This window comes from Podarcis cretensis (assembly GCF_951804945.1).
Source record: "Podarcis cretensis genome assembly, chromosome: 3".
In the NCBI taxonomy this organism is placed as follows: Eukaryota; Metazoa; Chordata; class Lepidosauria; order Squamata; family Lacertidae; genus Podarcis; species Podarcis cretensis.
This window is the reverse complement of record NC_137172.1, coordinates 109849682-109865689: the sequence shown is the minus strand read 5'-3', so window position 1 is coordinate 109865689 and position 16008 is coordinate 109849682. Positions and strand designations below refer to the sequence as shown.

Here is a 16008-nt window from a genome sequence, read left to right as displayed (position 1 = left end):
TACAAACCCCATCATATCCCATCAGCACAGTGGTATGCACCGAGTTCTCTAGGCACCTCAGATCTCTACATGGAAGGGAGTAATGTTGGCAGTGAAGCAGAGGAACAGTATCACATTCATCTGGGCACTTTTATTAGGGCCATGGTCTCCTAATAACAAAAGCCATACGCTGTGGGTCAAAAAATAAACCCTCCTGAAATGAAAGAATTACTCAGTCTGCCCTGTGACCTGATGAAACTTTTGCAGTATCTTTCACCTCTCTCTTGGAGTGTTCAGGCAGATAACTTTTTTAAAATGTCATTTAAAACAATGTGGCAAAAGCCAATAGGCTTTGTCAAAAGGCAAAGGATTACAGTTATAAATTACCATCCACTCAAATCTATAATATGCCACAAATTGCAAAATAGTGCATTTGTCTGTTATTGTGGGATATTTGCCCCCCTGTTGGATATGTAATGCAATAACTAGCATGCTTATTCAGAAGTAAGTCCCACAGAACCCAGTGGTTCTTATTCCCTAGTAAATAGGAGTAATTTAGGATTGTCGCCTTAATGCCTTCTCCCCCCTTTGCCTTGTTTTTAACTTTTCCCTTGAAAAATCTAGTAATAATGTGTTCATTCCAACTCTCTGTTGTTATGTGGATGGTATTGGTTGCTAGTTGGGTACTGGTAACATGGACTGTCAGCTTTAGTTTCATGATAGCTTCATTTGCATAGACTTCCTGTGTCTATTCCAAGGAACAGACAAACCAAGACATTCATCCAGATGAAGGATAATTGTACATTTTCTGTATAAAGTGATTTGCCATTTTAGAATCTTACCGATTTACTCTTACAAAGGACTGAAATTGCTCGAGTTAAGGTTCATGCCTAAACTTCAACAGCATACAGGCAGTATAGATGTTGTACAATCTCACATTTTGTGCTTGCTACATTTTGCAGGTGAAAAATGTACTCATAATACCATATTCTCACTGCCAAAAGTTCTCCCACACACCACCCCCATTGTACATCACTTGAACGCTCAAGTTAACCCACTCTGTATTATATTGATTTACCTTGCAATATCTGACCCTTCACAGATGTAAAAGCAAAATTCTTCTCATTAAGAATGAAATGCCTAATTGTAATATGATTTATCACCAGCACTTCAAAATAAGCCTTATCAGCAACAGTGTACAAAATGGTATGTGGCGCTACATGTTACATTTTGTGTTTATGGGCATGCATCTGCATGCATGTGCATTAAAGATGAGATATATTAGCCCTATGCTATTTAACTTGTAGATACCCAGGGAAGAGGCTAAAACCAGAAGCAACATAATTCTAGCACTACACATTAACAATTTTAACAAGGCACTCCCTAGAATGCACCTACAGCAAAATAGGAGAAAAACTGTGCTTTACCACAGACAAGAACCAGAGAGCTGGGACTGTCAAGGACAACTGGATCGTATACAAATGCATTATCCATGGCTAGCCTCTGTTGCATTCATTCTTGCTGTTTGCTTACTTATTTATTGCAGGGTAAGCCAGTGTGGTGTGGGACGCGGGTGGCACTGTGGGTTAAACCACAGAGCCTAGGACTTGCCGATCAGAAGGTCGGTGGTTCAAATCCCTGCGACGGGGTGAACTCCCGTTGCTCGGTCCCTGCTCCTGCCAACCTAGCAGTTCGAAAGCACGTCAAAGTGCAAGTAGATAAATAGGTACCGCTCCGGCGGGAAGGTAAACGGTGTTTCCGTGCGCTGCTCTGGTTCGCCAGAAGTGGCTTAGTCATGCTGGCCATATGACCCGGAAGCTGTACGCTGGCTCCCTCGGCCAATAAAGCGAGATGAGCGCCGCAACTCCAGAGTCGGTCATGACTGGATCTAATGGTCAGGGGTCCCTTTACCTTTTAAGCCAGTGTGGTACCCTCCGGAAGTTCTTGGACTATGATTTCCATCAGCCCCTGCCAGCATGTCAAAAGATCAGGGATGATGGGAGCTGTTGTCCAGCAATGACGGGGGGGTGGCACCATCTTGACTACCCGTGGCTTTATCACATTGACTCTGAGAGCCTTGTGATACCTGAACTCTTGATCATCGTTCCAGGCAAAGCTCAACTCTATAGTCTAATTAAACATAGCCTGCTGAATTCTAATAAAGCATGTCAAAACTCAGCCACATAACCAACCTCAACAGATGAGAAGATCTATTACCTTTCCTTTTGAACACCTATGTAGACTTTGAAAGCTTTCAGTGTTGGAAACAAGTAGCTGATTCAGTGAATAAAAGGCAGCATTCAGCCTGCACTTGCTTTCTGTTTCTTGCCTTGGCTTAGAGTATTCATTACGTTAGTCAAAACATGGCTCCTGAGGAAGTGAATGGTGATTCACAACATTTAGTGGGAACAGGATATTGCTGCAGTCATTTTTATGCCTTGAGTGGCAGGCAAAAACAATTCAACGGCCAGGTAGACACACCTGGACTTTTGCAGCCATCTCTTTGTTTCTGTTAATCTGGAAATGTAGATTTAACAGATCTGCTAATACCTTTTAATATGTTACCAAATTGATGTTATGTTAGCACCTACATACAATTAGAATGAAAAAGTTTGATAAACAAGACAAGTAGCTCTTTCCCAGCCCTCATTTTCAGATCTATATCAGATTCTGGTACCACCTAGAAATTGCTGCTTGGAGAAAGATGGTCAGACACACAAACTGAATAAAAGAGGCAGCAGTTGCCATGTGCGATACCACTGAGTGACATAGTAATGAGACTTTCATAGGCATCAGATATAGGATATTTCAACTTTCAGCATGTAGGGTATTTTCAGTTTTTTGTTGTAAATGAAAGTTAAATTGCCATGATTTTAAGTAAACTTGAGGTTTATCTTATTACTTGTCATTTATACAGGTAGCAAAGCACCAGGAAAGAAATTGCATCTCCTAAGTAATAAAGGGATACCCTGTGGAACTGGTATTATGTTATGTGAGGATTGATTTCAGAATGTTCTCTGTTTCAAGTGTTGCTTTGGATAACAAAAAGCTTCAGACCTTTATTTGATGATCTGCCAAACAGAAACCTTCTTTTAAAAGAATATTCTGCTTCAAAGTTTCTCTGTATCCAGGCACCATATTACACTGATTTTGGAAATCCAGCTGAAATTCTAAATGTTCCAAAATACTGTTTGTGGTCAAATCTTGTTTCTGTTCTAACATTGGTATTAACATTTTAAAAACGCATCATGTTGTTTTAAAGCTGTGAAATCCCTTAGTAGAAGCTTAATAATATAGACTAGTGGCCACCAGTGTGGGGTCTGCAGGAATCACACTACCTGCTCATACCTTCTGTGGCACCCACAAAAGGTCTCAATAAATAACCCTTTCAAAAATCCACAATACGCAGGAGACTGTTTGCCTTCCCTGCTCAGTTACTCTTTGCACTGGCTGAGCCTTCCCGTACCTTGAACGTGGTCCTTTAAACATGCATATATTTTACTAGAAGGAGGGATTCGATGTCCATCTTTCCGTCTGTTCTGAATACAGGAGAGGTGAAGAGCTTCTCTCTGTGACCAGACATGGTCTGACTGATGTAGGTACATCGTCCCCCCCCCCGCCCTTGATCGAGTGACTGATTGATGGGGGCATACCTGCACTGTTTTGTGCTCTGGCCTCTTTATCTGCTGTTTTATATGTGATGTCCCTGCTGCTCCCACTTTGAGCTACATCACACCCTGTCAGCAGCCATTGTGTTACTGACCTCTTTAGCGATTTCTCAAAATTCTAAAAATATGCCTGCTGGCCCCGCAAAAAAGGTTGATGTCCCATGATATAGGGTCAAATGCAACATAGCACTAAGGTGAACATCCTGTCAGCTTAAGGTTTTCTCCCCTTCCCCTCCCCCTGCATGTCCCATGTGTTTTAGGGGTTCCACTTACCCTCCGGAACACATCTGTGGATGGAATGGGAAGTGCGTGCAGGGGGAGAAAGGGGGAGTCCTGATGCAGAAACAGAAGTTGTTCTGCCCTTGCAATTATATAGGTGAATACCCTTGCAATTATATAGGTCTTAATATTGCATACAAGTGGCACCTTCAGCAAAACTTCGAGACATTCCATTGATTTCAATGGAAGAATTAAGCATGTCCATAGAAATCTCTGGGATTTAGCTGGATCAGGATCAGGATCTGAGTTTAGTTTTGGTTGTTGTTGTTGTTGTTGGCATCTGTCTGTCTTGGGAAGCAGTGGAAGAGTGCACCTTCAGACACTGTGTGTCCTAACACTCTCCAAGATTTGAAAGGGGGGGGGGAGGTGCTGGTACTGTGTACCATTGAGTACCTGCAGAAAACAACAACAACAACAACCACAACAACACCATCCCTTTAAATGCAATTATGTGCAATAAAGATAGATAAATAGTATGGCTGGTGGCTTATTTGCCATTTTATTTGCTTTCACAATATCTTCCAGTTGTAAACTTTGCACAGTATTTTATTTGCGCAGATTTTTTCAGGAAGTTCAGGTTATTATCCAAAACTATTGCAGAAGCTGCTCAAGTTAAATCAGGAGTGGAGAACCTTTGGCCTTCCAGATTGCTGAAGAACAACAACTCCCATCAGTCACAGCAAGCAATTCCAATGTCCATGGATGATGGGAGTTGTAGTTCAGCAGCATCTAGAGGGCCACACCTAAGTTAGATTTTGTTACCTATAAAGGTAAAGGTAAAGGTACCCCTGCCCGTACGGGCCAGTCTTGACAGACTCTGGGGTTGTGCGCCCATCTCACTTAAGAGGCCAGGGGCCAGCGCTGTCCGGAGACACTTCCGGGTCACGTGGCCAGCGTGACATCGCTGCTCTGGCGAGCCAGAGTCGCACACGGAAACACCGTTTACCTTCCCGCTGGTAAGCGGTCCCTATTTATCTACTTGCACCCAGAGGTGCTTTTGAACTGCTAGGTGTTACCTATAGATGCAAACAATTAGTTCAGAGGTCTCAGCATTAATAGTTCTGTGATCCAGTTAATTATTTGCATAGGTCTGAAAGACCCACAAAATCTCAATAATTTAAGTTATCATGTTTAGGTGTGCAAACCATCAGTTATAAAATGCTACCATTAAGTGAAGGCAAGAGCGTTATCATCAGATACCAAATTAGGCAATTGAGATTTTTCATAAAACATATCCTCCCATAAAACTAATCCTGTTTATGTGAATGCTACTGTTATATGATCTTTCTCCCTTGGTCGGAATATTCATTTAATGATAAAAAATGATGCAGTATTGCCCTCCAGAGAGGAATACCTGTGGGAAAGCTTGGATGAAAGTGAGGAAGACTTTCATAGTTCGGAAATTCATCCAGGCCCTTATAATATTTCCCAGACTGTAGTTCTTTTCAAGTAGCCCATCTCAAGTATCATTCGTTTCCACAGTGCCATGCATGATGCACCGACCTTCAAAGCAAATAATCAAGAGGGACTCAAATTGAAGTGTTGCAAGAGTTTTTAGCTGAAGAGTGTTGTTTCATATCAGAAGGGCATGCTTTTATGCTCAGCTCAGGAAGTCTGCTAATCAGTTCAGCAGGTCAGCCTGCTCCAGAATCTCCCTTTATAAGTGGCTACTTAATGAAAAGATTCAAAGCAAGTCTATTTCCCACTACAATGACAACCTGGGATTTGTGCTCAAGTCATAGTGACCAGAACATGGCTGCCTCAAGAGAGTGTCTAGCACTTTTATAGTGATGCTAGTAATTGTGTTGTTTGGCAATATAAAAGGGACACAAACCTAGACTATTTGGTGGTTTTGCTCTCTCTCTCCCTCCTAGTATTAGGCTGCAGCTAAGGGGACACTTGATACTTAAAATGCATGCAGTTGATATCAGAGACCTAAAAAGTTCACATGTTGCCAGGTGCATATTTGGGGTAGAATACATACATGCAAAATTACTAAACCTCTAATTAGTTTTCCTGCAAGTACCCTAAGGGTTGTTGCAATCAGCTGTTTTGACAAGAACTGACGATTATCAAAATAATACAATTGGTTTTTACAGACGTGGGCTGGGATCCAAAGAACGGGATAAGGTGTCCCTGTTTTGTTCAGGGTTTTCTCATCTTCCCTGCAACCATCCAAACCCCACAACATACTGCCAGTAAAAACGTTGGCCTAAAAATAATGAAATATAAAATAATAATAATTAAAATATGCCTTCTGCTTCTGAGAGTTGGTGCATGCAACTGATGTCTCCCAAAGAAACAATGGTGGTATCATAAAGAGCTGGTGCAGGTATAATGTTGACGCCTTCTTAACTATGATCAGTGGCGTTGCGTGGGTTGTCAGCACCCGGGGCAAGGCAAGTAATTTGCGCCCCCTAACCTGTGGATTTGCGCACCCTAACCCTAACCCCCAGATGTTGCGCCCGGTGCGGCCGGCCCCCCCTGCACCCCCCACGCTACGCCACTGACTATGATTAACATATTGGGAGCTAACTTCCCACCACATCTTTTCTGGAGAGAGATGTCTTTGGTGATGTGCATGTTAGTGGCTTGAAACACAGCAAAATTGTTCCCTGCCCACTGCATTTCAAGGCACAGTTTTATGTTTCTGTACACACCAAAGAAAAGGTGGAGATGTCTTCAACTGGTGCACATTATCTGGTTTTGTGTCCCTGTGCCTGAATCCCACCTGAACTCTGATTCATGAAGATGTCTGTCTGAAACCTGCACACCTTAGCTTAACCATGGTTTTCAAATCGGATGGAAGCTGATTTGAGGGGAAACGCATCAAACAGTAGTATATCTCAAAGTATTGGAGCCATGTGGATTGTGGCTAATGTCATGTGTAATCTGCTTCAAACACCAGTGGCGGGGGCACAATGGAGCTGTATTAGAGGGTAATTGTAAAGGTAAAGGTAAAGGGACTCCTGACCATTAGGTCTAGTCATGGCCGACTCTGGGGTTGCGGTGCTCATCTCACTTTATTGGCCGAGGGAGCCAGCGCACAGCTTCCGGGTCATGTGGCCAGCATGACTAAGCCTCTTCTGGCGAACCACAGCAGCACACGGAAACGCCGTTTACCTTCCCGCTGGAGCAGTACCTATTTATCTACTTGCACTTTGACGTGCTTTCAAACTGCTAGGTTGGCAGGAGCAGGGACCAAGCAACAGGAGCTCACCCTGTGGCGGGGATTCGAGCCGCCAACCTTCTGATCAGCAAGTCCTAGGCTCTGTGGTTTAACCCACGGCGCCATCTGCGTCCCACAAAGGGTAATGTGTAAAGGTAAAGGTACCCCTTCTTGTACGGGCCAGTCGTGTCCCACTCTAGGGTTGTGCGCCATCTCACTTAAGAGGCCGGGGGCCAGCGCTGTCCGGAGACACTTCCGGGTCATGTGGCCAGTGTGACGAAGCTGCTCTGGCGAGCCAGCACCAGCGCAGCACACGGAAATGCCGTTTACCTTCCCGCTATGAAGCGGTACCTATTTATCTACTTGCACTTAAGGGTGCTTTCAAACTGCTAGGTGGGCAGGAGCTGGGACCGAAAGACAGGAGCTCACCCCGCCGTGGGGATTCGAACCACTGACCATGCGATCGGCAAGCCCTAGGCGCTGAGGTTTTACCCACAGCGCCACCCGCGTCCCCTAGGGTAATGTGTACACAGCCATAATTGTACTAAAGGGTGACATTGGCACTGACCTCACCAACAAATCACACAGACTCCTGTTTAATCATGATCTGAAATAGGAGTTTAATGTAAGCTTTAAGCCAGATGCACCTAGCATTAACCATTGTTGACGACAGAGGTGGTAAAAGATGAATTCCAAAAATCAAAGAAACCCAATTATCTTACCTAGATAAATTTTAGGTGTAATCAATAATGGTCATGTGCAGAACTGACCTCGGTTGGAGAGGATGGGGAACAGTTAAGCACTGAAAGGATGAGCCTTAAGGAGTGCCTGTAATCCTGTGGTCCACTTCTGATCCTTGAATGATGGCTTCTGACATGTCCAAACTAGTCTGGGACTGGCAGAGAAGCTGATTTTTCTTCCTATTTTCAGTGCCAGATCATATTCCCACCTGTGATGTTGCAGTGTTGGGTGTAACAGAAACAGGTGGATAAGCAAGTTTAAATGTTTTTAATATATTATTGCAAGTAAAACTCCATGTTGTAAGAAGACACACAATCAGAGTAAGATGATAAATACAGAAAGGTTTGGGTGCCATACTGTTTTGCTTGCCTTGATTTTTCCGTTTCTCCAGGAAGAGGTGTTGAATCTATGTAAGGCTACAGGCAAGCAATTTGCTTTAGATGCTTTGAGAGTCACCATCTGTTGTAGGGAACATCATACATTTCTGAGCTTAGATCGCTGCAGCTAAATAAGGAGGAAAATGAGTTCACAAAGCAATTATTTGGTTTCAAAATGTAATTAAATGTTCGTTTCACATTTCTTCATGCAGTCAGTATATAGCTTGATGAATTGAGGTCATAAATAGCTTGTCTTTAAAAAGAAGCCTTTTAGTTCACTTTTTTGCACTCATGCTTCCAGGTACTTAGGGAATTAAATAAGGTGGGTTCCAGCCCTGCCTTGTTAATGATTGTCTGAGAGAGAATGTATAGTTACTACACGGCCTAACTTAGCAGCTATAAGAATGAGAATATATTGAAGAGGGTGCATATTTGTTTAGTCTGCAATTATAGCTGTATTTGGTTACATTGACGTAACACAGCAGAAAAATCATACTGAGTTCAATTTTATATAAGAACAAAAATGTGTTTTTGCATCCTTCACTGGTTAGCAGTCACTGAGAAGATCAATGAAAATCTGCCTAATAAATTTAAAGAAAAGAAATAGAATTCATTCCCTATTCAAAACAGTTTAATCAGTTTCTCACACCATAATGAGTTTACAAACAACTCTACCATACCTGTGGTGAAGACTATGTGAATGGAAATGATGCATATTTATTAATGTATTACTTGTGGGAATATAGTCATGGACCCAAAGCCTATATTGGAATTGGTTACATGGAAGAAAATTTATGTGAAAGGTTCATAATCCCAGAAGTAGAATTAAGACGAAATGAATAAGTAATTGAACCAATCTTTGATCATGAGCCTTGATTGTATCTTTACCAACTCTCACACAAACTATATATTGATATTTAGCAGAGCAGTGCGATGTTGCACTGAGAACCACGATGCTAAATTTTCATAACAATGTTGTAGTGCAAATGAAGGATACTTCAAAACTGGTTGGTTAGCATTTGTAAGCAATATTTTTCTTTTCTTTTTCTTTTATTTATTATATATAATTTTATTATTTTTGTCTTCAAAATTACATATCCAGACTTCAATGTTTGGAAAAGTGCAGTGTGTGTGCTTTCTGCTTCTGATGTAATTATTGTGTGGACATAATAGTTTCACACAGTATAATTATTACAGCTTCTCTGGCATGGAGATATAACATTGAATTAATGAGTTGCTTGCTACAAAAGAGACCTTTGGTTTTAAATGTAGTTCAGTTTACAAACTGACCTCCATTTAATTCCAGGTCTCCACTTCTCATCCTCCCTGCAACAAGATGAATTATGTACCCATCCTCCTCAAGATCAACCGTGTGTTACAATATAGATTACGTTTAAGGCAAAAAGATTTCTGGAAGTAGCAAGGTACATTTGTGAAAATATTTTAGGAAAAATGTGCCACCTAGGGAATATTATATATCTCTCCTGAGACAGATGGATGCCAACCATGTAGTTTCCTTCACTTGGAATTCAATGAGACTCTGTCACTGCTCTGCCAATACAATGCTGGTTGAGATAATCAAAATGTACAGCTTAACTGGATGTTTTATTGTGGATATTCATATTGAAGTTACCTAATTACATTTGTTAACAGATGCTTCTGTGTGCAGAATTTTGTTTTTAAAGAACTGTTAATAACAATGGAGATGTATGGTAACACATTACATCTTTGAATAAATCAAACAGATAAATTCAAGAACCCCAAAGTTCAAAAGATGGTATTGGGGGTTGTTAGAATTATTGCACACCACCCCAATCTGTGAGCAAGTGCTTACCCAGGCTTTGTGTTTCCTTTTGGAAATGAGGCACAGTGGAAACTGTGGTGTCTTTATGATGTATGGCTTCCTTACACATATATGCAACCTGAACTACAATGGAGGGGTTCACAGCATCAATATCCCAAAGGGGTCTTGTTTCTTCTATAGCCACAGCCTTGGATTCAAGCAGAAATCAAACACCATGTTCTACCTCTCTGGTTCCACAGTCTGCAGCGTCTTCCTCTAGGTCACAATTCTAGTTATTGCCCTTGATTTTTTAAATGGCTGCCATCTAGGTTTGGTATAGGAGCAGGAGTTGCTTGCTACAAAAGAGACCTTTGGTTTTAAATGTAGTTCAGTTTACATTTTAAGAAATTGTATTAAATTAATTTGATTTGGTTTGATTTGTAATAATTTGGAAAATTAATAAAAATAATGAGAAAAAAGTCAAATTCAGTTCTCTTAAAAGGAAAATTCATATCTTATCAAATGTATGCTGTGTTAAGAAATCATATGGACAAGTTGTGTTCTATTCCATGCATCCTGATCATTCCTCTCCACTCTTCCCCTGGCACAGATAGATAAACAAACCAGGATGTGGATAGCTCAGCGTTGCATCCGAATCCAGGATCCTGGTTTGTTCTAGCCTAACAAACCATGATTGCTAGCCAGCATTGTTCTTCATTCATTAATGTTGACTTATTGGCCATGGTTTGTTAGGGCAAAACAAGCCATTTTCCCATGTTCTGACATACTGATAAGCTATCCCTTCCATCTGTACCATGGGAGGGGAAGAGCAGGAGCAACTAGGCAATATGCAGCTCATACACAGTATGATTTATTAAGAATGTTGGATTACCATGATATGTAAATGCAGCCTATGAGACAGAGATTTGATATTCTATAAAGAGTCCTTTTCCAAAGTGGCCTCCCGATTTTAAAGTATTGACCATCACAATTATGCTTGGTGGCTTATAGATCACTTACATAACATTCTTATATTGCCAAAACAAATTCATCTATTGCTGAGCAATTGGACCATTTTGTTGCCCTTGAATTACACTGCCTGTTACCAGCTGTTGTTGCTGACCGTGCACATGAGCAAAATAACGCCATTGTAAAGAGTGACGAGGTGCTGATATTGCAAATAATCCTACTGCTTTCTGTTGGTAGAATTTAAATGCAATGTGTGAAAGTGTGCTAATAATGAAGGAATTACAGTAGTACCTCGGGTTACAGATGCTTCAGGTTACAGATGCTTCAGGTTACAGACTCCACTAACCTAGAAGTAGTACCTCGGGTTAAGAACTTTGCTTCAGGATGAGAACAGAAATCGGGTGGTGGTGGCATGGCGGCAGTGGGAGGCCCCATTAGCTAAAGTAGTACCTCAGGTTAAGAACAGTTTCAGGTTAAGAACGGACCTCCGGAATGAATTAAGAAGAGCTGTTCCACCAGGCCTTTGGCCAGGCCACAGCCTGACTCTAGCCCAATGGTTGCCATTAATTTGATTGGAATTAATTTTATAATGAAATGATTTTAGAATGTTTTATCGTTTTACTGTTGTTAGCCGCTCTGAGCCCGGCTTCGGCTGGGGAGGGCGGGATATAAATAATAATAATAATAATAATAATAATAATAATTTATTATTAAGTTCTTAACCTGAGGTACCACTGTAATGTGAATCATGAACAAACAAGTGGTTTTCAGAAGTCATTTGCAAAGGATGTGTGGAACCTGGTTGCAACCATAGACAAGATAGGGAGTCTGCAGCTGAATGACAGCGATGATCTCTTTTTAGAGAAACACAGGAGTGATTGGCAGTGCTAAAAGCAGATTGTCCCTTCCAATGTATGCCATTTGCCTGTCATGCTTTGGTTGTGTACTATGTATAATTTAACACCAGAGGATAAATCACTTGCATTTTGTGTGGATGATAATTTGCTTTCAAAATGTTTTGCTTTTATACAGCACCTCAAGCTTCTTGAAAATCACTCATATTGGCGACTTCATAATAAGTACTGTCTAACCTTTTCTGTTAACCTGTGACACTTAACGTGATGGGAATAGCTATATTGCAAATGGAATATTAATCCACAGCACAAAGCCATTTTGTTTCACCACTCTGGCCAAGGTCAGTCCGAGAGAGCTGTCAAAAAGGTTAGCTAGCATGGAACCGTGGACTGTTTCATGCTGTCGTTACTAATGCACATTCTTTGATAAATGAATGACTTCAAGTTTCTAATATAAATCCGGTAGCTTTGCATAGTGCATTGAGGGCAAGGGTGCCCAAGCATGTCCATGATGGTTGTGTGATCTTTCTGGGCAGCATCTACTTTTGGAGTTAGATTGTACTTATGAAAATCTTCACAAATGCAAGTAGAGTTTTTCCAGTGGGGATGTGTCAGGCAGCTTGTCACTCTGCCCACATGTGCCTAAGGATAGATATGTTCTGGGGTGCTTACTAATGAGTAGTTGTACATATGAGTAGATGTATCAAGTGCTTGAAGTGCTCATTTGCAGGTAGATACACTTGTGAGTGGGTGTGTCACAATTCCTCACAAAATGAATATACAAAATGCACAACAATACATCTAACGAGGGTTATGCTGCAGAACCCTGCAGAAGCAGCATTGACACGAAAGATTAATGAACCATTTTTGTGTAATTAACAACATCCAGAACATGCTTCTATCAGCCTTTTTTCAGCTGGCAGCTGATCCAGCAGGTAGATACACTCCATTGCCTTCCCAAATTAAAACTGAATTTTAAAAGTCCTCAGTAGAGGGAACACGGAAGGAAGAAATTAGCACTACGTGGAATATTATTTATTTCATTTGCTTGTGTGCTTGTGTGCCAACCATTATGTGGAATTCTATGTTTATATGGCAGAACGTTGTCTAGATTATAATAGACGTTTTGGAAGTTGGCGTATTCAATCTTCCTTTTATTACATACCCAGAAAATACATGTTACACAAGTGGTCATCGTTACACTTTGAGTGAGACGTGGGTGGCGCTGTGGTCTAAACCACTGAGCCTCTGCGGCTTGCCGATCAGAAGGTTGGCTGTTCAAATCTGCACAATGGGGTGAGCTCCTGTTGCTCTGTCCCAGCTTCTGCCATCCTAGCAGTTCGAAAGCACACCAGTGCAAGTAGATAAATAGGTACCGCTATGGTGGGAAGGTAAACAGCGTTTCCATGCCCTCTGGCTTCCATCACTGTGTTCCGTTGCACCAGAAGCAGTTTAGTAATGCTGGCCACATGACCCGGAAAGCTGTCTGTGGACAAAATGCCAACTCTCTTGATCTGAAAAGCGAATTCAGCGCCGCAACCCCATAGTCGCCTTTGACTGGACTTAACTGTCCAGAAGTCCTTTACCTTTACCTTTTTACCATTACACTTCATCTCTTACATTCAAGTAATTGTACTGGAACAGGCATATTCTATATGGCAGTTGGCCTAGAAATGAAAGACACACATTTGAGAATGTTCTCGGGACTTAAGAGTGCTTTTCTCATTTGCCTATTCACGTGTTTATCGCTTTGGTAATCAAGGTGTGTTCTTTTGTTATCATCTTGCCTTGCTAACATGATTTTCATTTTTCTAACTTGGTTTTCAATTTGTGTATATGCACACACAACTCCTTAACATAGGTTATTTAGGTATCTGATGATATTAGAGACCTTTTGTTACCTCTTGCCCTCTAGAGGTTTTGGAGTACAATTTCCATAATCTCTGAGCACTGGGAAAATACTTCTGTGCACATATGACTGTTTTGTGTAGCTTACAACATTTGTTTGCATTCATGAGATGGTATTTACTGCAATTCAAAGCATATCTGTTTAGATAAAGTATTTTAAAAAGGCAAATGCCTCTGAAATCCCATCTCACAATAAGCCTAATAGCCTCAGAGACGCACAGCATTCTGTGGCTATGATTTTTTTTAATAGAAAATCATTTTAACATTATCCCTGCCCCTTTATGACCTTAGACTCTAAAGTGCTGTGAATCTCAGAGATTCTCTAGTAGTTTATGGTGACATAAGCCCCTGCAGGTTTATGAGCACAGAAAACAGGGAGGTACTCTTAGAGTTAAAACAGCTTCACTGGCTGCTTGAGCCTAAAAGGATTCTCTGGATTGCTTTTTTATTATTTATTGCTTTCTGTTAAAAAGCAAAATTGATTAACACTCCACACAGCAATCATGCACAATTATTCCATCAATCTATACTGGATTTTTATAGTGGTTGGTCCCATTGTTATGCTTCCATGATAGCTTCTTTCATTGAAATAATGGCTCTAGAATGTTTGTTCTACTCTTAAGTTCTGAAATGGATATTCAGTCTGGGGGGGGGAATCATGAACATTCTATGTAGCATTACATAAAACTTCTCACTCTGGTGCAATGGCATCTGAAACTGTTGGCATGCAGCTGCACAGTGTTGCAATGACCTTTCCAAATACTCTGTGAATAAAAGGAGAAGAAACATCATTTCAGATAACAGATTTCACAAATCCTCCCCCTAGGTTTCACAGAATGATCAGACGGTTTTATATATTCAGCTAATCTTTATTACTTGAGTTGAATATCTTTCAGCTGCAGTCTTATTTTATTCCACGGTAAGATAAGGAGCAGTCTTTCAGTATCAGTCTGAACTGTTCCAGTTCTGCTGGAAGGCTAATTATTTAGCATGTAGAGTGCTTTATTTCTTTTTCTGTCTATGTATAAAATCAAACAGATGCAAATAAACAGTAACCCCCTGTGACAGTATTGAATTGTTTGCCATGCTAGATTCTTGTGCTGGAAGCAAACGCAGCAGCTTCTGGGCAGCTGCAGACATAATCTCGCTTGACCCTGCTTGGGTGGTCCGTAGAGCCGCCAGGCAGCATCTCACCCTGGAGCTCCTCCACAGATCCTTTAAATATACATATTAAAGGCAGCGGGAGCAAATCCTTTGGCTCGCCCAGGAGGGGGATACTGAGCTGGGGTGATCCAGAAAAGGAAGGTACAGCATATTGTTCCTGACATCCTTTTGTCAAGGGCTAAGAGGATAACATAGCCTCCGGAAAATGTGGCAACCTCATCTGGTCCATCGGTTATTGTTAGTTTTCTAAGCATATGTCTCAAGCTGTGCCATGTCATTTAACAGAGAGCAGTTCTCTTTTCTACACTATATTATTAGTATGGCTTAAGAGCCAATCTGTCTCCCTTTGAATTCAATAGAAACCTTGCCACTGGTTTTCAATGGGGGAGAGGATTAAGACTTAGCTGCTTATACACAACATACAAATAATATTCAGTAGCTGAGTTATGGTGATATACCTTGGTTACTATTGAAAGAGCCTGTGAGATTGTGGTTCCTTCGAATCCTCTTAGTGGAGTAACATAATTCAGGATTTTCAACTTTACAATGGAATGCAAAAATCTGAGAAGAGAGCTTTTTCAGAGCTGTGGATGGCAGCAAGGGAATAATAACTTTTGATAAGTATTATAAATCTTCAGTAGTGTACCAAACATCCAGACCTTCCAAATGCTGATTGTTCATACCTGTCATATTTTCCAGGTTTGGACAGGAAGCGCTCAGGTCGGCACTGTGAAGTCCATTTAAGAGCACTATCAATGAATGAATAGTTAAATGTAGGGCTGGCCCACCCATGAGGCAAGGTGAGGTGACTGCCTCGGGTGGCAGGATCCACAGGGGCAGCAGATCCCAATGTAGATCTTTATTCCCCACTCCTTCCTGATTTACTCACCCCTTTTTCACTGGCAGGGAGGGGGATGCCATCCTGCAGCTTGCCTCAAGTGTCAAAATGTCATGGGCCAGCCCTTGTTAAATGACACCTTGACTTTTTTATACTTCAAATATTCTACAACTAGTGAACACACGGCAGCAAAGTACAGCCTATAAAATAACCTAATTTGTTATTGGTGCTGCTCCAGTATTCAGATGAAATGTCTTGCTGTCTCGTGGATCAAGTTTT

General features: G+C 41.3%; 1 protein-coding gene across 4 annotated transcripts in view; it reads left to right on the top strand.

Moving 5' to 3' along the window:
- Positions 1-16008, top strand: part of MACROD2 (mono-ADP ribosylhydrolase 2) — a 992621-nt gene that overhangs the window by 331081 nt on the left and 645532 nt on the right. The window lies entirely within an intron of this gene.